Source organism: Panthera tigris, chromosome A1 (assembly GCF_018350195.1).
Source record: "Panthera tigris isolate Pti1 chromosome A1, P.tigris_Pti1_mat1.1, whole genome shotgun sequence".
NCBI classification, from domain to species: domain Eukaryota; kingdom Metazoa; phylum Chordata; class Mammalia; order Carnivora; family Felidae; genus Panthera; species Panthera tigris.
The window spans coordinates 140,460,389-140,479,254 of record NC_056660.1 but is presented as its reverse complement, the minus strand read 5'-3'; the positions used below and the strand labels follow the sequence as shown (position 1 = coordinate 140,479,254).

Genomic DNA, 18,866 nt, shown 5'->3' with positions numbered 1-18,866 from the left:
TGTTGACTGACTACATAAATGAATGAATTAACCACCAAAATGATTTTTACTTGGGAGGGCGATACAGTTTCTTCTGATTCTCAGAAGACCAAATCATATTTCACTTTTCATCCAGAAATAGCAAATTCATAAAAGCAAATGGCACTATATTTGAGGAGAAATATTTTCAGATTGTTTCCATATGTGTTTCTATATATAACAGTTTATGCAATATTTTAAATCAAATTCAACACCATGTGGCCATGTATCTTCTAGAAGCTCATAATGATGATTTAGGTCAGAGCTTAAAACAATAACAAAAAAGTTCTTAAAGGAGGTTTGTTCATCTATCCTTCAGTTCTGCTCATTCTCTAGATGTTTCCTTTCTAGACTTGGCTCTGATGTCACTTTCTGTCTGTGACTTTCTCTGACTACCCCCCAGCAAAACTTCTGTCTCCTGAGTTTTTATTGCCCTTGTACAGATCTTTGTTGTGGCTTTTATCCCATTGCTCTGTGTTACTTATACGCCCATATCCCAGTGAGCGTAGAAGCTCTTCAAGAACAGGGACCTAGCTTTGATCACCTACTTCTGTCTTCCCAACACCTAGAATAGCACCTGGCACAGAGTGAGCACTGAGTAAATGTGGTCTAAATTGAATTGGCATAATGTCAACTGTGCACTTTGGCTCCAAAACCCAATCCATGCTTTCTTTGATTTAAAATCTGTGACATTTATGAATTGCATGAGATGTAAGAAAACACACATGCACACCTGCTCGTTGGAAGTGGTGTCCAGATTTCTTATCTATACCCAACTATTTAACCTTATCCCAGTTTACATACCATGGGTCACTTTGACATTCACTCTTTTTGCTTGAAGCTATAGGTTAGCACCTTAGCACAAATTCAGGAACGTGTCCTCTTATAGCTAAACTATAGACAGGGCCAAGTTTTGAGTCAGGGAAGGTGGGAAGACAGACATCTAGAATAGACTGAGTATTTGCTCTGTGCTCAGCCCTTTGCCTACCTCACCATTTTGAATCTTCACACTGTCTCAGGGTCAGCACTCTTCCATTAGCCCTATGTTGCAGTAGGACATCTCCAAGGGTCAATGGAACCATTAATCTTAGACAAAGTACCCCTGGAGTGTTTCTGTTGGAGTATCAGGATAGGAAATTTCTAACTAATTTCCTAACATTACCTCATCAGGTACACCTCTAACATTACCTCATCACTACAGGTTCACTAATTCACTGCCTTGTAGACACACTTTCCATTACCTGAAGCCCCCAAGATCTCCTCCACACTGGGGCATTTGTACATGCTGCCCCCTCTGCTGTACTGGTGTTCCCTCCACTCTCTTTACCCGGCTAGTTCCTACCAATCCTCCAGCCTCATGGTTCTCAAAGTGTGACCTCCAAACCAGCAATCTCAGTATCATCCAGTAATTTATTAGAAACACAGAGTTTTGGGACCCACATCAGACCTACTGAATCAGAAACTCTGGTGGGAAGGGTACCCAGAAAACCTTTTTTATTTTTTTAACAAACTCTCCAGGTGATTCTGATGCACATTGGAATTTGAGAAGCAGCGTTCTAGGCTTTATCTGTCACCTCGTCAGAGAGAACTTTCTTGACCCCAACTCCCCTATCTGTATCATATCCCCACTGTTAACTGTCTCATAGTAGTTACTCATTCATCACAATCTGCAAATTATGCAAGTTGGTGTGTTTATTTGTTTAAAAATCTACCTTCCTCGCCAGACTGAGTTCTGTGAAGGCAGGGACCATGTATACCCAAAGCATTACACTGTGCCTGCCACAGAGTAGGTACTCAGTCAATGTTTATTTATTGGTCAGTTTTTCCTAGCCAATCTGGCTGGGAGACCCTGGAGTATTCCTTGAGATCACTGAGTACTTCTTTTGCCTCCATCCATAAAAGGCATATCATGAAAGACAGCCAAGTCTCAATTAGTCACCATCCAGAGTATAGACCACCCATGACTCCCTGTGTCTCAGACTCCCTTCCCTGTCCATTGCTGAGAAACCACATGTATAAATGAGAGGGTGGGGAAACTAGGGAATTCGGGAAATTAATTATCAGTAGCCCAGATAAATAATTTAGTAAAGGAGGAGAGCAGAGTTCTCAGCTATACTATATTTTCATATTCTTAATGGATTCTGACCACTCTTGTTTTTTACTCAGAACTACTCTAAAACCTGCAGAGAAGCCTCACTACTCCTATTAATGTAAGGACTTATTCTTCTCTTTCAGGACTAATGTGTTTAATATGGAATCAAGACTCACTTTCCATCTAGGCTTGGTTAGACAGATGTTTGGATTTCAATTTCCTCAGAAAAAAATTTTAATACACCTTTTTCTCCCAGTGGCCAATGGAACACCCCTGTGAAATCCCCCTTGACAATAGTATCACTCAATTCTTTTCCTAGCTGAGTCTTCACCTTCTACAGGAAGACACCCAGAGGATTGTGGGTAGCTGGCAGCTGGGGGTTAGGAGTCAGGAGAAGGGGCTAGGGTCTTGTCTCGGGGATTCTGGCTCAGGGTAAAGTGTGCTGTGTATCCTCTACCATATCTTGATGTTCCCTCCCTGAACCCCAAGACAAAATCAGGTTCACCTGAGCCTTCAAGGCAGAATTAAGGCAGAAACAGTCCTGGCAGAGGCACCCCATCTAAGCCAGCTCTATCTTGGACAGCATGGCGAGGATCAGGCCAGCCATGTTTCTGTGTTCCTCAGGTCTTCTCTTCCAACACTTGTTCATGAAGACAATTCCTCTGTCCACACTGTATCGCTGAGCCATGGGGTTCACTTGTCTCTTCACTGCACATCTTAATCAGCACAATCATATCTCCTCAGTCAGCATACAGATTTCCAACTTCTGCATCTGTCACAGAGAAAATTCAGAGAAGTGAACCACCCACCTGGGCTAAGACTTAAAAGCAGGACTTCTGTGGGGTTCTCTGATCCCCAGTCCAAGAAGGGAATCCCTACTATGTGCTCAGTGCTACAGACATGGTTTGTTTTCCTAATCTCATTCACTTCCCACATTAACCCTATGTGACAGGCTCAGTACCTCCCTTCTACAGACGTGGGAACTGAAGCCTAGAAGGTTTAAGTACCTTCCCAAGATCACAGAGCTAATAAGGAAGCATTTGCACCCTGGACTATCTGACAACACCTTTCATGCACCTGTCCCAAACCACCTTCCAATGAACCTTGGGAAAGGGATTTCTAAGTGACACCAGCATCCCAGTATGAAACCTAGAGCTTGTCCAGTTATACCCTGAGCCTGTGGAGTCCACTTAGTGTTTCCTTACTACCAAACTTTTCTTTCCCATAGCCTTGTGTTACTTGTGTACTTTCTGGGTGATGGAAATGGCTCTAATTCACACCTCCTTTGCCCTTAGCCCTCACCTCCACCCCTGGCATCCAGTAGGAAGCACTTGATACAATCACCCATGGGAAGCATGTGAGACTAGCTGAAAACACATACACAGGCTGTCAACATTGGTCTAAGCTGGGCTGTTGCAAAAGGAATTGTAAAGGCCTGGCCCCCCAGCTGCTGCACATGAAGACAGCCCCTTCCTCCCCAAGCAGCTCTCACACCTGTAGGCCAGTTAGGGGTGAGATATCAGGGCAGCTTAGAAGATGTTCTCGTTTTCCCACACTGTATTTCTACACAACAGCTTATTCTGTGCCAGTTTTACCTAAATTGACTGAGAAAATTGACACAGAGCTAGAAAGCAAAACCAAGTCAAGCATAGGAACTCCAGTAGATTCAATAAAACACAGATCCGATTTTGTTGGTGCTATGGGAAACCCTTGTTTCAAAAACAAATCAAACAAGACATCCAAAGTAAATGTAGTAAAATCACGCAAACACCCATTTCTAAATATCCTGGAAGATTTCAGGTGACAGGAGCTGGCACTGTGCCACCTCTCAGGGCGTGGCTGTCCTTAGGCTTCTCAGTTTTCAAATCCTTGGACTCTGTTGGTTTACTAACTCAGAAGGCCTGAGGCCTCTCTTATCAAACCTCTGCATCAGAATCCCGAATAGCAAACATCTTCTGAACTGAGTACAAGGAAGTTGAGATTACTCTGGGGTCAGAGGCTGAAAAACATGGTTGAAAAGCTGGCGACAGGAGGCCCCACCAGAGGCCCAGCTTTGCTGGGACCCAGGGGGAGCTTTCATTTCATTTCAGGGTAGGAAGAGGACCCCACATTAGAGGTACTGTGTCTGGATTTGAGGCCCTGGGAGGTCATGGAGGGAGACCTTTGATAGGGCCAAGGCCCCTAGTCCACTCCACAGCAGACCAAGCAACTGGGGTAAAGTTCACTCTGTCCACTTGGTGGACACACATCCATTCTTTCCTCCATCTTAGGCACACCCTCAAAGGCTGTTTCTGTGCATGGAGACATTACTGACTTTTGCCACAGCACCCTCTAATTGCTCCTGCCATTCCTTCCAGATCAATCTCTGCTCCTAAACCTGTCCTGCCTGAGGGGCAGAAGGCACGGGACCCACCAGGGCTTGAGAGGCGGGGTAGTTGCTGCACAGGCAGTTCTGGGTCAGAAAGCTAGAACCATGCTCCTGGTGCCAGAGCCCAGTTTCATGCCCAGACAGCAGCCAGGGCTCTGAGCCAAGGCTGCCGTGCAGCCCCACTGCTCCCTGGCCTCCTGCCAGCACCCATGCCATGAAGGAACAGCCTGTCACCAGACAGGAGTGGGCACCTGGATGCCTTGAGCTCTGACTTCTCAGGCAGTCCTGCCCTGTAGGAGTACGATGCCTTTTGCCCATCTCGATGGTCAGTACAGATGTTCAAGGGAGGGGCAGGCGGGTGGTAAGCTAGAAATAGACACCGAATCCTGCAGGGTCCCTAGCTTTGAATTTAAAATGTTGTTTTCCAGGCTCATGCACAAAATCATTTGTCATCACTCGGGCCCTAACGGAGGAAAAAATACAATGGAAAATTAGATCCTGTGTCACAATGTCATGGGTATAAATAAAATGAAAGGCAAGCTTGACGTCAGTAATGAGGATTCTCACATTCCACTTCGCTTCCTCATCATCAAATATGCAGCTCAATTTACCCCCTTGGGTGGTGGAAACCGGCTAGTGTAAACAGGTGGGGGCTCTGATGTTGTGAGGACTCTGTTTCTTTCTCCCTCAAAATCCCACAGGAGGCCCAGGCAAACAGTCCCAAGGGTAGGTCTCCTTCCTGGTGCTGGGCGTCCTCTGGGTATGCAGCCCCATTCTTAGCAGATGCCACAAATCCCTCCACAAGTCCCCTCTGTTTCCCCTATATTCTTGCACTCAAGCCTATATTCTTGCACTCAAACTTCCCCTCTTGGGGGCAGCCAGCTTGTCCCTTCACCAGGCTCCCCGAGATTAGTTGAAGGGACATTTCTCTACCTAAAGAGAAAGGAGGACAAAGGGAGAGAGAGCTGAGCGCTCCTTTGCACAGGGACTGGGCTGGCCTAGATGGTGGCTCCAGCCTGGGGAATATTGAGTCATATTGATTCATATTTTTTTAAGTTTATTTATTTATTTTGAGACAGAGAGATGGGGGTGGGGGAGGGGTAGAAGAGAGGGAGAGAGAGAATCCCAAGCAGGCTCCACAGCGTCAGCGCAGAGCCCAGTGCGGAGCTTGATCCCACAAACCGTGAGATCATGACCTGAGCCAAAATCAAGGGTTGATCACTTTATCCGATTGAGTCACCAAGGCACCCCATATTAATTCATATTTTAAACACCCTCTGGAATATGATGATCTAAAGGAACCCCCTGGTAAATAATTTTGTAGCACAAAATTACTCCCTCCACCCCCCACCACCAAGTTCTATCTTTGTAAATGCAGCTATTTACATATTCCTCTAGGTCTTTCTCAGAGTGAGAAGCATCCCTGTACCCCAAAGGCAAAATTAGATATGGTCTGGTACATAGTCTAACACACCCTTATCATCAAAAGTCACCTGACTTCACAGCGTGCCAAAGAGTGCTGACAAGCAGTGCCACTTATGAGTAAACCAGTAGCTGTTAATACAATAGAAGGATTGGTGTCTCCCATTATCTGCTTCTGAGTCGATTCAAGGAGTATCACTGGACCTGGGGTAGTTGTGGAGTTTCTTCCCAACTGACACGCTGCAAGTCAAACACTCAGATGTTAACTCATTGTTCTGAAATTACTGTATTCAACAAGCATTTGTGGACTCTCTTCTGTGCTGGGAACCGTTCTTGTGTTGGGTGTCACGAGGTAAGGATGACCCAATTCCAGACTTCTGTGTTCTGATCTGTGAAGGACAGGCATGGCATCAGCACAGCATAGGGTCTTTGGTTTCCAGCAGATCAATTTAAAACACAGCTCTAGCACTTCTTGGCTGTCAGACTGCCTACTTCAGAGGTTCTCAAGCCCTGTGTGAGGGAACCGGCGGAAGGCGCTGCACACAGTGCCTGGGTCCTGAGGAGTACTCAGTAGTGTTCCCTCCCTTCTCCCAACTGCCCCACTCTCCAGTGTTTTATCTGCTGCCTAGAAAGAACACCTGGAAAGAGAAAGAAAATTATTGTCGCATATATGCACTAGTATTCATTCCCTCGCTCTAGCCTGCATACATGAGCATGTGCGTGCAGACACACACACACACACACACACACACACACACACACACACACACACACACATTTTAACCTGGCCTTTGATAGGTGTGATTATTCCAAGCCACAGATTACAATGATATTTTTAGAACTAGATTTGTACTCTGCTGCCTTTCAAGAAGTAGATTGGATTGATAATGTACTGAAATGGCATTTGGTCATTTTCCTCTCCATGTGTACTCAGCAGGGCACAATTTGGTAGCACCTAGGCCTCAGGCACTTCTCATTTTGTGTCTCATTATGGCTGCTGGGGACAGCACTGTGGCCTGAATTCTGGGAGACCTATTTTATAAGGTGTGTTTCTGAGACCACAGGTTTTTTCTCTTTACCATAAGAATCTCGTGAGGAAATGTTCAAAATTTGTGCCAGTTCTGGCAATTTCAGCATCCAGCATCCAAATACCATACCTGGCTTCTAGAACCTTCTATGACAGTCTCTGTCTGTTTTGACATAACCCAAGCTCTCCTCTTCCTTCCATCTCAAAACTCACCCTTCCTATAAACCTTCCCTCCCAGACCTACTATCTAGATGGATATGGGTTAACCATGAGGTGAGATGAAAATTCTATGCCAGCAGGGTAAAGATTTTGGAGACTTTTTTTGTCTTACTTTTTGTTATTGTGATGGTTAAAGAAGTCCACTTGTTTGTCTCAGACCCATTTAGGGCACTTCTTCTGCCAGAGTAGGGGATAGAGTAGGAACCAGGAGTCTTGTGTTCTCCTCAGAGTTCGAATATTCCTCTAATACACTGAGCATTTTGTTCTTCTCCTTTGGACCCAAAGTCCAAAACCAGCTTGTACTGGGCTCATGAGAGGTGAGTGTCAAAATTTCAGGAATCTTGCCAGATGGTTGTTAAAACACTGCCATTATTGAAAATTAAATTATATAGGCATACAGTTAGATGAATTATATTAAAAAAAAGGTAATAAATACTTAAACCTCATCACTTCCTAAATATTTCATTATGCCTACTCTTATCTATGCACTTGAAGCTATTTATGTCTACTGGATCTCTATGTGGGAATACTGCATATGGGGTGTTACTGCACATTTCCTCCCAACTCCATTTCAATGACGTCACACTGGTAGCTGGAACTCAGCCATGGTGGGCAGTATTTACACCAGAGAATCCAGCAAACACTACAAACCAGGGCTTTATTTATTACTCCTTTCCCCGCCAAACCAATTGTTAAGCACTTATCAGCAGACCCCTATTTTGTTCCCCACTGGGGTCAGGAGCCAGGCCTATAGTCAGCTAGGAGTGCTAACATCCAACTTCATGGATGTGGGGAGACATCTGCAGAACCTTCCAAAAGCTCTGCCTGTGCCTTCCCAAAGCCATTTTTCCTAGACATCTTCGGACACTCTCAAGTAACTCCTACCATGTTCCCACCACCACCCCCGAGACACACATGCCCCCCACCACAGGCATTCTTGCTTCTCTGTCTGTCTGCCTGTCTGTCTCTCATGGTCCACACAATCTGCTTGGGGTGAATTCTGTCAACTCCAACACAATTCTAGGGAATTTGAGAATCTGTAGCCTGGGGCTTGGGGGTATCTGAAGTTATCGGAAGGGAGAAGCAGCAACAAAAGGAATATTTTGTATATAAGGTAACTGTGAATACAATCTCCTAGCATTTGGTCACACATATGACCTTAAAAACTGGGAGATGAGTGGTTCTCCTTGATTCTCCACTGTAGATATTTTTTTTTTTGGCAGACACACTGGAACTGGAATTTTTAAAAGTTGATGGGGGGTAGGGGAGAGGGGAAAGTGGGTGATGGGCATTGAGGAGGGCACCAGTTGGGATGAGCACTGGCTGTTGTATGGAAACCAATTTGACAATAAATTATCTATTAAAAAAAAAAGTAAACCTATAGCTTTGACCTCTGATTTTCAAGACACTCAGCTTTCTTTGCCCATCGCCCCCCCCCCCCCACAGTGCATAGGGTCAAAATGTATCACCATTAAAAGAATACAGAGGGTTTTGCACTTCATATGGCCATATCACATTGATTAGTATATTGGCTTTTAGAATGACACAGACATGGGAGCAACACACACTGCTATTCCCATTATGAACAAAGGAGGCCAAAGATACCTATTTTAACATTGCCCACCTGGCTAGTTTGTGAAATGGTGGAGATTAGGCCTCACAGTACCAAGTGGTTTTGGAAATGCCATACCTTACAAAGACCAGAAAGAAGACATGCCAATTATTTTAACCTGAAGTCAACCAAGTCAACCCACGTGCTATCCTCTTCCTCCTCCAAGGACTCTCATGTCAGCATTCCACCTGATTCCACGGCATTGAGCTATTTAGAGATTCGTCTTGGCCTCACAGACCATTTTTTACTAGAAAGTGAGATTAGAGGTTGACCTTCAGTGTCCTTAACAGATGACACCAGAGTACAAAGAAGAAGACCACAAGGCCATGGCACTGCAAGGCCACAAGATCAGAGGGGGACGCAGGAAGTGCCGAAAACGTCCTACTTGTAAAACAGAGTATGGGGTTCTTGAAGTGTGAATCCACATACCATAAACATCTAAACAATTTTTTTTTATGACACTGTAGTTTATTAATTCCTGGCAAAAAGACTGGATGACATTGAGACTTATTAACTTGCTGGCCAATTGGGCAGAGACTGGGAAGGGGGAAAGAAGAGAGGCCAGCTTTGGCAAAACAGCTGCTTACCCAGTCCTTGAGCCAGACCCAAAGAACTGGGGGAAAGAAACTCCTCATTATATCCTTGTAAGTGAGAGGTTTTGTTTTACAAACTGTGACTGGAAAAAATTTGTCCCAAACTGTTGATAGTAGTTATTTGAAGAGAAATGAACACTCTTTAAAAAATTCCCACTATTGGGGCACCTGGGTGGCTTAGTCGGTTAAGCGTCCGACTTCAGCTCAGGTCATCATCTCACAGTCCGTCAGTTCGAGCCCCGCGCTGGGCTCTGTGTTGACAGCTCAGAGCCTGGAGCCTGCTTCGGATTCTGTGTCTTGCTCTCTCTCTGCCCCTCCACTGCTCATGCTCTGTCTCTCTCTGTCTCAAAAATAAATAAAAACATTTAAAAAAAATCCCACATTTGCAAATGACATATCAGACAAAGGACTAGTATCCAAAATCTATAAAGAGTTCACCAAACTCCACACCCGAAAAACAATCCAGTGAAGAAATGGCCAGAAAACATGAATAGACACTTCTCTAAAGAAGACATCCAGATGGGCAACAAGCACATGAAAAGATGCTCAACGTCGCTCTTCATCAGGGAAATACAAACCAAAACTACACTCAGATATCACCTCACGCCAGTCAGAGTGGCCAAAATGAACAAATCAGGAGACTATAGATGCTGGTGAGGATGTGGAGAAACCGGAACCCTCTTGCACTGTTGGTGGGAATGCAAACTGGGGCAGCCACTCTGGAAAACAGTGTGGAGGTTCCTCAAAAAATTAAAAATAGACCTACCCTATGACCCAGCAATAGCACTGCTAGGAATTTACCCAAGAGATACAGGAATGCTGCTGCATAGAGGCACTTGTACCTCAATGTTTATAGCAGCACTCTCCACAATAGCCAAATTATGGAAAGAGCCTAAATGTCCATCGACTGATGAATGGATAAAGAAATTGTGGTTTATATACACAGTGGAGTACTACGTGGCAATGAGAAAGAATGAAATATGGCCTTTTGTAGCAATGTGGATGGAACTGGAGAGTGTTATGCTAAGTGAAATAAGTCATACAGAGAAAGACAGATAACATATGGTTTCACTCTTATGTGGATCCTGAGAAACTTAACAGAAGTCCATGGGGAAGGGGAAGAAAAAAAAAAGAGGTTAGAGAGGGAGGGAGCCAAAACATAAGAGACTCTTAAAAACTGAGAACAAACTGAGGGTTGATGGGGGGTGGGAGGGAGGGGAGGGTGGGTGATGGGTATTGAGGAGGGCACCTTTTGGGATGAGCACTGGGTGTTGTATGGAAACCAATCTGACAATAAATTTCATATTTAAAAAAAATCCCACTATCAACATACAATTTTAGCAGATAATCACCTTTTTTCATTCTTCCTTATACTTTCAGAAGCACAATAATAACACCTTAAGTGTGTAAAGCAATTGAGCCTTTGCAAAGTGTTCTTGTCCATTACTTCAACCGATCCATATACATCCTATATAAGAATTCTCCTTGCACAAATCGGACTGAAACCTCCCCAAAGATGAAAGAAATGTAGGAAGACTTCACACTGAGGGCAGAGATTGCTATGCAGACCATTGTTCTAACTCCCTCTTGTAAGCTGCTATTGCTGTGTTCACTTAGGGTCCACATAATTTTACTTCCAACCCTCAATCCTACCACAAAATTGAGTTCAGAAGGTATTCTGTTTGGGTTTTCTCTTGGTGTTTATTTACATGCCTGCCTCCTGGCTAAAATCAATGACACATGGCTACTTTGAGAAGGAAGACAGAAATCATTTTAACATAACTTTCCCAGGAGTAAGATTAATGCCCCCTTTTCACCTGTCTTCTTTATTTGAAGTCAAGTAGATTTAGTCTTTCAGTCTGGTTAAAGCAATTTTGGGAACCAATTCTTTGTGTAAATAAGTCAATTACTACTAAGAACTACAGTGAATGGTTAATAATTCTTTGGGGGCCACCTGTAGACTTATATGCTGGGAAAGGCAATTTACAAATTAGACCTCTGTGATTTGAAAAAGTGCCTCATTTTCTTTCATTGGTAAAATCAAGACCACTGAATTATTGGATAGTAATGGGCTAGCTTCCCAAAAGCTTTAATATTCCTGTTTTGCATTACTCTCACCAAGTAAAATGACTTCAATATTAAAATAAAAAATATTCTCATAGGTGATGTATGTATTAATTATCTTGATCTTGGTGATCGTTCCACAATATATATGTTTCTATCAAACCATCACATTGTACATTTAAAATATATACAATTATATTTATCCATCACTCCTCAATAAAATTGGGAGGAAAGAGGGGAAAAAAGAATATTCTCACCAAATCCAAATATCAAGATGATATGATGGAGAAAGGTGGCCACCTTGGAAAACATAAGATTTCAACACATCATTGAGGAAAAGAGAAAGAAAGAGAAAAAGAAAGAGGGTCAGAGAGAGAGAGAGGGAAGAAGGGAAGTCAGAATTCATAGGCTACAAAACAGAAAAAATATTACAGCTAACGAAAGTGTTCAGTTGTTCCCATGGCTGGAAAATAGGATAAAAGGACCAGAACTGACCCTTGTCTATAATATTTTAATATTTAATAAACATGGCATTTTAAATCAGGGGAGGAGGACAGAATATCACTAAATGGTATTGATATAATTTGCTACCATTTTTGAAAAGTAATTCAGAGAGAATAAAAATCCTAATTTTATTTTGAGTTTAGATTAAAATTTTAACATTATAAAATTGTCAGAAAATTATAAATCAACAGTTGTCTAATTTTGGGGATAAAAGTATCTTTAGGAATAACACCAAAGGCATCACCATAAAGTAAAGACAGACACATCCAACTTCTTAAAAATTTAAAGTTTTTGTATATCAAAAGCATCCACAAGGGGCGACTGGGTGGCTCAAGTCGGTTGAGCATCCTATTCTTGATTTCAGCTCAGGTCAAGATCCCAGGGTTGTGGGATTGCACCCCACATCCACCTCAGTGCTGAGCGTGAAGCCTGCTTAAGATTCTCTCTCTCTCTCCCTCTCTGCCCCTCTCCCTTGCTTGTGCACGCTCTCTCTTAATTTAAAAAAAAAAAAAAAAAAAAAAAAGCATCCACAAGGGGCACCTGCATGGCTTGGTTAAGCATCTGACTCTTGTTTTTGGCTCAGGTCATGATCTTGTGGCTTTATGGGCTTGAGCCCCAAGTCAGGCTCTGCACCAATAGTGAGATATCTGAGCTGATAAATAAACTTTAAAATAAAATAGAATAAATAAAAAAGCATACAAGATACAAGTCGTTTGTCAGGAAACATATTTTAACATGTATTAAAAATATTTTCTTGGGGCGCCTGGGTGGCTCAGTTGATTGAGCATCTGACTTCGGTTCAGGTTACGATCTCATGGTTCGTGGGTTCAAACCCCATGTCAGGCTTTGCTCTGGTAGCGAGAAGCCTGCTTTGGATTATCTATCTCCCTCTCTCTCTGCCCTTCCCTGACTTGTGCACACACTCTCTTTCAAAAAAAAAAAAAAAAGAATAAACATTTAAAAAATATTTTCTCATCTTCTATAAGTTGTCTTTTCATTTTCTTAATCATTTATTTTGAGAACAAAACAGCATGGGTGAATTTCAGAAACATGCTTTGTGAAAAAAGTATACTTTGGATTATTCCATTTATATGAAGTTCTAGAAAAGGAAAAATTAATCTAAAGTGATGGAAATTAGATCCATGTAAAATGGACAAGGGAACTTTTTGGGGTGGCAGAAATATTCTATATCTTGATTGTGGTAATGGCTACATGGGTATATACATTTAACAAAACTCATTACATTGCACACTTAAAGTGGATACATTTTATTGTATGTAAGTTGTATTGCAATGACGGGGGAAAAAAAATCCATGGTAAACATCAAAGAAAATGACAAACTGAGAATATATGCAACATCTAAGACAGATAAATTTGTGAGGTCCTCATACACAAATGACTCTTAAAAATCAATAAGAAAAAAATGAATATCCTAGTATAAAATTGCAAAAACACCTAAAGGAGTCACTCATAAAAGGGGAAATAGAAATTGAAAGTAAGTATGAAAAGAATCTAACTTTTTGGAAATCAAACACAAATTAGAAAAACAACAATACAATTTATTATCTATCAAGCTGATTATTTTTAAAAATATATATTAAGTATGTAGGTTTGCTGAGGGCAGGGAGAAAAAGACATTTGCAGATCCCTAGTGGAGTGTAAATTGGTACAATATTCCTGGAAGAAAAATTGTCCATATATGTATCCAACATCCTTTTGCTTGAACAGGATGTCTAGATGTAGGGACTATGGGAGGGCATGCCTATTTTCTCTTCAAATACCCCTGGTTCAAATATCCTTAAGTTTATGCCTCTGTTATGTGCTTCTGTCCCGGAAATTAAAATATAACCTTAATTGATATAGCCCAGAATAGCACTTGTAGACACCAGATCTCCAAAACAGTTATCAACTGACAGTCTCTGAATGTGTACCCATTAAAGGGACCAGAGGGGACTGACTCATCAAATCATAGGTAGGCCCCTGGTTTCACATCAGTGTTGGCTCACATGGGGCCCCACCATTGTGAATGGCAGTCTCCTGTAGCTCATGGCTAGCAGGCTGGATGGCAAGGAGCCCACCTGTCACCAGGCTTGGCCTAGTCACCATGGCCAGGGGGATGGAGTCCTCTGGTTGGCCAGATGGGTTGTATCCTCTCCCCCGGCGGTAAAGGTCAACATATTTGATTTAGTCTCATTTAGATCAAACAGGGTAGGGGAGGAGTTCCCAAGAGAAGGAATGATGACCAGGCTAAAAAGATAAGAGATTTTACTTTGGAGACAAGCAGGCATTCTTTTACCTCCATGCTCAGACTCCAACTTCCTCTTACTCTGGGGCCATTTCTCTGTGTTACCTAATGAATGAGCCATCGAGTGAATAAACTCAAATCTCGTGTGTGCTTGCCATCCCATCATCCCTCGCGCACCAGGAGAGATGGTGCCTCTTTCTTGGCTGTAGTGGGATTTGTCCTCCCTGCTGTGGTCACAGGTAATGTGTAAAAAAAAAGAGTGGGCGAGGCGGCATCTGAAGAGAAAACCGAAAGGGCACCTGAGTGGCTCAGTCGGTTAAGCGTCTGACTTCGGCTCAGGTTGTGATCTCATGGTTTGTAAGTTCCAGCCCCACGTCAGGCTCTGTGCTGACAGCTGGGAACCTGGAGCCTGCTTCAGGTCCTGTGTCTCCCTCCTTCTCTGCCCCTCCTCCGCTGGTGTGCTCTCTCTCTCTCAAAAATAAATAAATAAACTGTAAAAAAAAGAAATAAAAGGAAAACTGGAGTCCCAGAAAAAGGCTGTCTCAACCTGAGAATGTGTATATATGAAATAGGCTCTGGGCTATGAGGCAGAGGAGTTTCACTATATTCTGCGCATCGGCCATCCATACTAGGTTCCATCCACAGGTGCCCAGAGCTGGAAGATTAACCAAGTGCCTTTTCCAGTCGATACTAACCTCTCCCTTCTTTAATTTCCCGCTGCAGTTTGCATCAGCCCACGACTGACCTTCAAGTTGTTCTTGCATTGTTTCAAAGGAATTCGGTATGCCTCCTTAAATACCAGGAAAACCACAAGGCAAATTCTACCTCCTGAAGCCTTTCTTGATTATCCCAGTCTGGGGTGATCTCTCTCTCATTATCCCTACCATCACATTGGTGATAATCACATTCTGGTTTGTGGCAGCTTTTCTTGTGTTGCCTTGAATTACGATATATTTTTTAGCATCAAGGTTTACTCTTTCCTCCCCACAGATTTGTCTGACTTGTCTTGAGATGCCCAACTGCATACAGCACACAGTGCCAAGCAATATAACTTCAGTGGCTCAGAACCTGGGCTCCAGAGTCAGATACGTAGATATGAATTCCAGCTCTGCCACTGACTGTGTGACTTGTTCCTCGGCCTCTACGTATCTTCCTTATCTATAAAATGAGGACAAGAGTGGCACCTACTTCACTGGGCTGTTATCAGGAATGAGACAAATGCATGGCAAGGGCTTAGCCCAGTTCCTGATGGTGTTATAAGTGCTCAGTAAATGTCAGCTATTAGGATGTAAGTGTTTAGTAAATACCCAATGATTGAATGGCTCTAGCGGAGAGAAACTTTAATAGAGGGCTACTCTAGAGTGGCGTGAATCCCTGAAAAGGGGAAGGACAAATTCACAGACCTTGTCCAACAGGCTGCACAGGACAGGTCAAATATTATCGTGGCACTGAGGGTTCAGGTTGAGGTGGGAGAACTGTAAGGAAGAAAGGGCACACCTGAGGTTTTATGACACAAATAAATTGTTGGAATATTATTAATCCATTCAACAAGTATTTACTGTGGTATTGCAGGAAAACAAGAAATTTCCTTTCTTGGACCTAATGAAGAATGTGATATCCAGGGCATTTCACTTCTTTTCCATATTAATGCATCAAGCTGTTCTAGTTCAAGCCTCTATGGCTTTTGACCTGAATCATTGGTGATTGTCTCTTAACTAGGCTTCACACCCACCCTGCTCTTTTCCTTACCAATACACTGAGCAGAGTTAGTCAGATGAGTTTTCTAAAATACTTGAAAACTTTATTCCCTTTCTGAAAATCCTTACTTGCTCCCTGCTGCCAGGGTGTTCTGTCCCTCCTGGACACCCGAAGCTTCTCACACATCCAAGTGTATTGAGGACGGTCTTCCCTGGCTATCTATCTAGCAAATGCTTTCTCTCCCTTTATGAACCAGCTCCAGGATCAGCGCCCCTGAGAAGCCCTCCATGTCCATCAGAGCCCAGCTGGAAATACAGAAACCACCTTCTCTATTCAAATAGAGTGAATTTAGTATAGGGCATTGGTTTCCAGGTGAAGGAAAAACCAGGGGACAGTGAGGCAAAGCAGAGATTAGCACCAGCAAGAAGCTGCTACCACTCCCAGGCTGGAGGTGCAAACAGGTTACCAGATCCCAGGGGCTGGGATCGCCCTGCTGAAGCTGGATCCCAATGGGCCTGTTCAGTAGGAGGTGGGGTTATGGCAGAGACACAGATGCTTTGCAGATTTTGAAAACAGCACTCCAGGCAGGGAAGGAAAGAGAGATACCCTGACTCTCCCTCTCTCCCATCCTCCAGTCTGTCACCATTGCCTCTCATTGGTTGAACCAGCCAGAAGCCAGCTGACACTGGTCTGCAGGAGTTCCCTACTCCCACCCACAAAACAGAGCAAAGCCAAGGAAGAGTGAGGAATGGGGCTGCTCTCTGTCCTGAGTCCCTTAGGCAGATTGTCATAGTCTCTTCTCTGCTCCCTCAACTCTGCCCCATCTTTTTTATAGCCCTGATATACTAGGCTGTGATTTCTGTGTTTTTAAGTCTGTTTTCCTTAAAGGATTGTGTAATTCCAAGGGGTTAGACAATGGCCTATTCATCTTGGTATCCTCAGTTCCTGGCATAGTTCACAGTACATAACAGATATTTACTCTCTGTTGGATATCTACTAAAAGGAAACTCCTAGAGTCACCTCTAGCTAGCCCTCCTCTTCCATCTTCTTGCTTGATTCATGTACCTTGACTGAACTCTCAGCACTAAAGAATGAATAAGAAGGAGCTTGGGGTCCACTCAACTCTCTGGGTCTGCAATTCATAGCCTTACATTTAAATGCACCCAACAACAAATCACAATAATAATTTATACTCAGAGCACCATCAACATATTAACCTTCTACCTTCCCATAGCTACATGAAAATTATCCATGTAAATTCCCTCCAAATCTCAAGACACCATCCCTCCACCACCCAAGATGTTTCTAGGCCACCTCTCCCTGCTGTTAATCAGTGTGTGCTCAGGGTAAACAAACTAATTTTAAAATCAGCTTAAGCAAAACATAATTAGGAAGATAAATTAGCTGCCCCCCCCCCTAAATTGCATAATGAATGCCCAAGGAGAAATTTTTATTATCTACCATTTCTATTATCTGTGTAACATTTTCTCTTCCATCATTGTAGATGATACTCAGCTGACAGTGTAGAGAAATACCACAGAACTTCACTTCTGACCTTGACTGTCTGTACAATGATTACCAAAGGAGAAAACTGGCTATTTGTGTTTTTGTTTTTCTTATCTTGAATTTATAACACCAGCCTAGTTGGAGAGGGAAAGAGGTCTATAATTACAGTCAGACAATCAGGGTTCAATTCTTGGCTCTGATTTATTGCTGTACAATCATGGACAAGTTAGGTCAACTCTGAAAAATCAGTTTCTTCATATGTTAAATAAGGAGGATGATAATGCCTATCTCATGGACAATCACAGCCACACATTCTTCCTCTCTGGCTCTAAGCCCTTCATAAGAATTGATTCCTCTAATCTTTGCCATGAATGACTTACCGTTATTTTTTATTTTACACATAAGGAAACAGGCAAAAAGATCAAGTAACCTCCTCAAAGGGCTGTTGTATAAAGTGAGTGTGATTTTGTACATTGAGTGTGATTTGTACATTTTGTACATTAAGTAATTGTTTAAAACATAGTAGGTGCTCGATCAATTTTTTCCTTTACAAGCCCCCTGCCCAACCCATCCCCCACCAAAATAACTAGTGTGTATAGAAATTGGTTTGTTATTGAAGTTCCTTTGATAAGAGGCCTGGATCCTTCATTCCTAGTTTTGCATTCCCTGTACTGTGTAAAATGAAATATCAGACCGTATCAGCAGCTACCAATCAGTGGCCTATGAGAGGAATCTGGCCTGCAGTTACTTTTGCTATCTTGCATAATATTTATATTTAAAGTTTTTTTAATGTTTATTTATTTTTGAGAGAGAGACAGAGAGAGAAGAGTGCAAGCAAGGGAGAGGCAGAGAGAGAGGGAGACACAGAATCTGAAACAGGCTCCAGGCCCTGAACTGTCAGCACAGAGCCTGACACGCGGCCTGAACTCACGAGCCGCGAGATCATGACCTGAGTTGAAGTCAGGTGCTCAACTGACTGAGTGAGTCACCCAGGTGCCCCAATATTTATATTTTTTAAAAGTAGTTGCTAACATTAAAAAATCAGTAGGTTTCTGTCTGTTTGTCTCTCTCTCCCACACACACACTCACTCACTCACTCACGAGGCTTCTCTTGAAAAACCAACTCATATGGCCACGTGGACTCTTACTCCCACAGGTCAACATTCATTTCAAGTTGACTGTGGCCACCTCCTTTCACACGGGACACAGATTTCCCAGTTTGCCATAGTCCCCACTTCTCACAGCTTCTTGCAGACATACGGGTCTTTCTCCTTTCCATCACTAAGAGTCCATGATTCCCTGACACCTGACAGCACTTCCCAGAGGAAGCATCCACTGTAGGGCACCATAGTTTTTCACTGAATGTTACTGTCACCCAATTCATTCCAATTTAATTAGGACTTACCCCTCACTACCATTTTTTTAGGCTTAATTATTTGAGACATAGAGAGAGCACAAGCGGGGGAGGGGCAGAAAGAGAGAGGGAGACAGAATCCCA

General features: G+C 43.0%; 1 long non-coding RNA gene across 1 annotated transcript in view; it reads right to left on the bottom strand.

Annotated features, from left to right (window-relative positions):
* Positions 1 to 2,053: 2,053 nt before the first annotated feature.
* LOC102958627 overlaps positions 2,054 to 18,866 on the bottom strand; it is a 42,952-nt gene continuing 26,139 nt past the window's right edge. Inside the window, exons 4-6 of the long non-coding RNA XR_006218628.1 lie at positions 7,259 to 7,509; positions 5,972 to 6,289; positions 2,054 to 2,882 (exon numbers count right to left, since the gene is read on the bottom strand). This is a non-coding gene — a long non-coding RNA (uncharacterized LOC102958627). The remainder of the gene's footprint in view (positions 2,883 to 5,971; positions 6,290 to 7,258; positions 7,510 to 18,866) is intronic.